Below are 7,295 nucleotides of genomic sequence, written 5' to 3' on the forward strand. Positions count from 1 at the left end.
GTGTTGTCTGAAGTCCTCTTCATAGAGGCAATTGTTTTGAATGCTCAATTGTTGAAATCCATGAAGTTCAGTATGAACACCATGATTTTCTCTCTCTGATTTCTCTCTCTATGAGGATCTAGAGGAGAAACCAATGGTACAGGGGTGATGTACATCACCCCAGGTTTCCAATGATATGAGGATCGTCCCTTTTGGTTGAGATTTTATGACCTGCAATTTTCTGGACCTCGTCGGAGCTCGCCAGTGGCTCTGGCCACCGTCCCTTTGCCAGATGGATTGTGGACCGTGTGATGGCATCACCAAATCTAATCTCAGCAGTCCATTGTTATGACTTTTAATAATGCCTTGTGTGACGCGTTGACTGAAGCCTACCATGAGCGCGCGCATGTGGAGCATTTGATCAGCCACGTCAATTAATGAGGCTTGATCAAACGCTCCTGGTTTTTTTTTTTTCTTAATTTCTGATTTTATTTCTTTTATTTCCATTATTTTCAAAAATTCATAACTCTTTCATTTTTAATCCAAAAAATATGGGACCAATTGCATTCTTCTCCATTTTAATTCTAGTTTCTAAAAATGATTTTTAACATTTTTTATTTTGTCATTTGATATTTTTGTGAATTTTCTCTTTTCTGGTTATTTTTAATTCATTTTAAATAGTTTTTAATATTCAAAAAATACAAAAATATTTTCCTAACCTATTTGAATGATGATGGATCTACGAAAAATATTCTCATCATGTTTTTAATTGATTTGAGATTTATTTGAGATTTTAGTTCAATTAGGTTATTTTTATTCATTTTTAATTGATTAAAAATAGTTTCTGACTTTTAAAAATGCTGAAATTTTTTGCCAAACTTTGTTTGACCTTGTTGAACTTGGGATAAATCACTTGGACCTTTCAAGGTTGATTTGAAGTGATTTTGAAGTTTGACCTTTCTTTATTATTTTATTTCAAGTTTATTTTAAATATTAAAAATGCCAAAAATATTTTGTTTATTCTCTTGACTTCCAATCTTCATCTCACTTCTGTTTTTGATTGTTTGACCATGATCCTCAATGTCATTGGTCAACACTTGTTGATTGGTACATTCTATTTCATTTAATGTCATTTATTCTTTTCATCTCCATTTTCCATTATTCATCTCCTTATTCTTCTTCTTTTTTTTCTTTTTGATCAATGGGTTAAAGGTTGACAAGTTAGCATTGATTAGGGAGGTTTAATCTTCCTTGATTCAAATCTAATTCATCTAGATCAAATGATCAAGTGAATGGCTTTGCATTAAGGATAGGTTGCTTCCTAAATCATGCAAAAGACTTAAACCAATACAAGATCATTTCCCATTTTCTTTTTGGCATGGCAAGTTGTTGGAACTTGGTTCACTAATCAAGACTTCTAACTTGTGTTGTTGCCTACATTATTATTGACCGGCCACAGATAGTTGTGACTTCTACATAAGTCCAATTACGATTGCTTAACATAGCGCTAAATTTTCCTTATGGCACACTAATTACTAACACTAACCATTAACAATTAACTTTTACATTTTGCACTTTACTTTTATGCAATTTATTATTCTTGTACATATTATCCATTTGCTTTTTCCTTTGCTCACTTGAGCACATGTTTATGTTAATGGAATTTTCCTTTTGTTCACTTGAGCACATATTTGTGTATATACTTTTGTGCTTGTGTTTTGTTTGATTGTTGTGGACCAAATGCAAAGAAATGGACAAATGGACTTAGACTTTAGGACTCTCCCTATGCAAATTTGGAGTCAAAGAGCAACTAGGCCTCATGCCTTTAAAGTGCTTAAATGTCAAAGAGCAAGTAGGCCTCATGCCTTTAGAATGCTTAAAGCTTGAAGATGAACATTGAAAGGACCATATTCTAAACTCCCTCTTGTCCATTCTTTGATTTGTTAATAGAACCTTTTGATGTGTGTGCTTTTGTGCTAGGGATTCCAACATTGAGCCAAATTGAGGAACCATTGCCATGAGCTTCTAAGAGAGAGGGATCTTCCAAGAGTTCATTTGATTGTTGATTGCTTGGGTTTATGCTTATGTGATTGCTTATTACAAAGGATGGGAGCTACTTTGATCATCAATATGATCTCAAGAGAGGAACTCCATTTGTGGTTTTACTTCTTGTCCCTTACCTCTTGTGCCTAGGACTTTAGCCATTCTTCTTCTTCTTTCAACTCTAACCCTAGCCAAAACTTTTGTGCAAACATTTAACACTTGTTTTCAACATTAGAAACCTAAGCCTTATGCTTTTGATTTTCAAACTTTCTTTTCTTAATACTTATTTGAATTGAACTTCTAAGTCAACTTTGACCATTTTTGTAAATACTTTTCATTGGTAAATATAACCCATTCAAATGTTTTTTGTGGTTTCAATGGCCATTTTCTTAATCAAACTTTTTCATAACCTTTAGCTATTAGGTTTGAGTTATCCTTGAGGTAGATGTAGTACTCACCTATATCCTTAGTGATGGACAATAAGTCTTCCATGCTTATTGTAACATCCCAAAATTTGCCCTCCTTATTCACGCATTCATTTTTAGGTCATTTAACATTAGATACATTGCATTTCATCATGTCAATCAGGATTAGCTCCAAGAAGCTTGAACATCATCGAGGACATTTTGTGGGTTCTATTTAGATGATTAGTCAACACAAGGGAAAAACTTGAGTTACTTTCAACAGGGGTCTATTCGTCAGTCAAAACATTAATCTTGAAGGAGCAAAGGTTTATTCATGAGCTGTCATGCTCGCTAGGCGAAGCCCACGTGTTTTGAAAAAAAAAAAAAAAAAAACGAACATGAAAAAAAAACAAAACAAAAAAAGTAATAATAAAAAAAATAATAATAATAAAAAAAATTAATAATAATAAAAAAAATTAATTAATTAAATAAATAAATAGGTTTGTTCATGAGCTGTCATGCTCGCTAGGCGAAGGCCACGTGTTTTGAAAAGAAAAAAAAAGAAAAACGAACACGAAAAAAAAACAAAAAAAAAAGTAATAATAAAAAAAATAATAATAATAAAAAATTAATTAATTAAATAAATAAATAAAATAAAATATAACAGAATTTTTTTTGGACTTGGGTCTCTCTCATTTGAGCCCACAAAGCCATGAAATTCAGTCTATAAATACCAAGACTTCACTCGAGAAAAAGGAAGAGAAGCAAAATACTCTAAGGTTTCCTTGAAACAAAACCCTGGACAAAACCTGGAGAGAAACCTGACAGAGAACTCAGAGCAGCCTCCAAACCCTGAGGGAACTCAACTGCACAAAATCACCTCTGCCTCACATAAATCCTAAAGATTGTTTTGTAAACCTCACAGGTGCAACTCAATTTTAATCAAGCTCTCCAATCAGGTTTGCCTTTATTCCCATTACCTTTATGCTCTTAATTTGGATCATCTGAATGTTTGAGGTATGATGGATGAATTTCATTAGGTTTTTGCCCACGGGTTTTAAATGTATATGAATGTATAAATAATGCCTTGAATGCTCAATCCTTTTCGTGTTCGTATACCATTTGCAGGGATAGCTCGCTGGATATTCCATTTTGCTCGTGGGATACCATTTGGGAGATTTATTCTGATTTCCTTGTTGGCTCATTTACTTTGAGCATGTTTGTTTTGTATGTGTTCGTATCCCCACAGGTAGCGCGGTTCCTTCGTCGAGGACTGCCCTTTTGCCCTTGAGCATCCCCCAAACCCTAAAACCCAAAGCAAAACGTTAACTCCTTCTACTACAGGCGAGTAAGTCTCCAAAGGTCGAGCATCCGGTAGATTGCGTAGTAACGTCGTTCGTCCAAAACCCAATCCATAACCCCGTAGTTAGCCGAACTACGACTTGCTCTGATTCTCATTCCAGATGAGATACGTAGGCATAAGACGCGATGTCTTAGCGAGCACAATTACCCTTAACCCCTAGGTAGCCGAGCTACGAAGACTCTGATTCTCATATTCAGATGAGATACGTATGCAGTGGATGCGACATCCGTGCGAGTCATTTTCTTTTGACTCCTTTTTTTTAGTAAATAACACATTAGATAAACTCACACCCTTTAGACAAGAACTACAAAAGTGGATCCCGTAGAGTACTACGGATGCGTAGGGGTGCTAATACCTTCCCTTTGCATAATCGACTTCCGAACCCAAGATTTGGTTGCGAGACCCTGTCTTGTCCTTTCCTTTTTCCAGGTTTACTTCGAGCGTTTCCTTTCCCTCCTTTGGGATAAATAACGCACGGTGGAGACTCTCCTGTCTTTCTTCGCCGATTGTTTTTTTCGCATTCCATTTTTCAGGTTGCGACACTTATTATAGGGTTAACACCTCACTAGCATGTTGAAGCTATCCTCACATGGTGGATTTCTGGTTTTTGGTTGAGTTTTCTCCCTTGGATAACAAAAGAACTTAAGGCTTTTGGACCAATCAACTCACCAACTCATTTTGAGATTTTTACCCCGAACTACGAGATTTTGATCCTAATCTTTTAAGATGGTACGTAGGCAATGGGTTTATCCATCCAAACACAAATTGTAAATAAACTTGTATATTCTCTTCTCATCTCTTCAATCATGTTTGCACAAATAAATTTTCACAAAACACCAACCTTACAACAAGTATGAAAAGGGCTCCCTAGGAGTACCTAGGATGTTTTGGGTGCTTAAAAACTTCCCATTGCATAACCAACCCCCTTACCTAGATCTCTGACATTTTTACTAGTTTTTGACTCGATAAAACTTTTAGGTTTTTGTTCGCTTTCTAACCATTCCTTTGGATAAATAGAAGTGCGGTGGCGACTCGACTTGTATGGTTTACCTTGGATTTAGTCAATATCTCTAATGGTAACGAATACCCCGCTACAGAAAAGTGGCGACTCTGCTGGGGACAAATTGACCTAGTGGGTTTCGCCTACTTTTCATAATTGTTGTATTGTATTGTATATTGTTTTATGACATATTTTTGTGCAATTTAGGATTACTGTATTGTATGTAATGATTGATTTTCTTGATATTAATTCCTTGTATGCTTGGTGATCTTCGTGAGATGAGTTCTATACCCGAATTCGAGTGCACTTAGGATAGGAGAATGGCGTAGTCTTGTTGACTTGTGTGGAGTTATTCCTTAGCAAGTTGACTTGCAAGTCCATTCACTTGGTGGAGGTCATGTTGGGATCAATAATGTCACACAAGTAGTTGTGGTTAGACATTACTCTTTCCAATATAGACTTTAGAAGCCAAGGACCTTATTTTACCAAGCCCATCTTGGTCTATTTTTAGGATGTAGTGCGAAAGTCGTTCAAGTGTAAGATTTGATACGATTGTTACGCGATACTACACTCATAAGAGTCTCTCTTGAGAATATTTTTGGAATGCGAGTAGTCGTTTCTCCGATAATATCCGAAAGATGGGATGATGACTATGGGAACCTCTTGTAGAACATGTTTGGCAAGTTAAACCCTAGTACACTCCCTTTGGGTGATTCTTAAACCGAGACTCCATGCTCGTGATTTGCAACAAACCCTTGATTCATGGTTGATCCGTCCATGTATCCTTAATATCAATGGAACTTGGGTGTTGATAAGGTGTAAACCATATTCCACCAAAATGGACGATTGATATTAAGGATAATATGATCCATCCCATGACCTTTGTTTGGTGTGCTTTGCTTTATCCTTGAGTGTGATTGTTGCATTCATGCATTCATGCACCCATTTTCATCCATATCATCAAAATAATAAGAAAATTTTCAAGGAACTTAAGAGGTCTATTTGCCAATTTTCAGACATGGAAAGACAAAGAAGGAATACAAAGAAGTACAACTTTAGACAACCAGATTTGAAAGAACTAAGGAATTTGACATCCTATGTATTAGACCCCTTGGGTTTCAAGGCTCATTTTGGGAAGCTTCTCCCTCTTCTGACTACTCAGGTGGATGAAGGGTTGATGAGTGTATTGGTGCAGTTTTATGATCCTTTGTACCGTTGCTTCACATTTCCGGACTTTCAACTTTTGCCTACGCTTGAGGAGTATGCCTACCTTGTGGGCATACCTATTCTCGACCAGTTGTCGTTCACTGGCTTGGAGAGTAGTCCTACTTCTCGAGAGATAGCTGACTTATTGCATATAGACGAATCTCTGGTTGGTGCTCATATGACTACCAAAGGTGGAATTCAAGGTCTCCCTTCTGAGTTCCTCATTGCTCAAGCTATGATGTATGGGAAGGCCATGAGTGAGGATGCCTTTAAAGCCATATTTGTACTTCTCATCTATGGGTTAGTGTTATTCCCCAACATCGACAAGTTTATGGATGTCAACGCTATTAGGATTTTCTCTACTCTTAATCCCATTCCGACTCTGTTGGGTGACACTTATTTTTCTTTGCATACGAGGAATGCAAAGAGTGGTGGTGCCATTATGTGCTGTTTGCCTCTGTTGTATAAGTGGTTTATTTCTCACTTACCGCAGACGGTCGCCTTCAAGGAGAACAAGGGATGTCTACGGTGGTCCACGAGACTTATGTCTCTCACTAATGATGATATCTCTTGGTACAACCGTCTGTATGATGGCGTGCAGATTATCGACTCTTGTGGTGAATTCTCCAATGTACCTCTTCTTGGTACGTGTGGTGGGATTAGCTACAACCCCGTTTTGGCACGTCATCAGCTTGGGTTCCCCCTAAAGGATAAACCCAATAACATTATGTTAGAAGGTGTGTTCTTTCAGGAGGGTAAAGATCCCCAAAGCTTGAAAGCTAGGATGGTCCGCGCTTGGCGCAAGATTCATAGGAAAGGAAGGAAGGAGTTGGGTCCTAAAAATTGTGTCGCTTTGGAGCCTTACACTGCTTGGGTTAGAAAGAGAGCTTTTGAGTATCTCATGCCGTACGAATATCCAAGACCTACGCCTTTGGTTATGGCTGGGCCTTCAACCCTCCCCGACCAAGGAGTAGAGGAGTTGAGAGACGAAGACCATTCACGTGCTTGGATCCGTGAACGAGAAGAGTTGCTTCAGCAGATTAAGGAGAAGGATGCTTTGATTGAGTTCCTCGAGCATCAGGTTATTGATGATCCTAATGATGCATGGACTTCCCTACTTCCTCAGTCTTCTAGGTTTTGAAAGAGGGAGTACGATCGACTCACCAAGGAGAAGGCAGATATGGAGGCAGCCTTTGAGGAGGAGGTTAAGAGGCTTCGTGCATCTTATCTTCCCATGTCCCGAGCTTTAGATGATTGTTTCTAGGGATCCATAGGATGGTCATTTTCCTTTCCTCTTATA

The sequence above is a fragment of the Lathyrus oleraceus genome, chromosome 6, assembly GCF_024323335.1.
Source record: "Lathyrus oleraceus cultivar Zhongwan6 chromosome 6, CAAS_Psat_ZW6_1.0, whole genome shotgun sequence".
Lineage (NCBI taxonomy): Eukaryota > Viridiplantae > Streptophyta > Magnoliopsida > Fabales > Fabaceae > Lathyrus > Lathyrus oleraceus.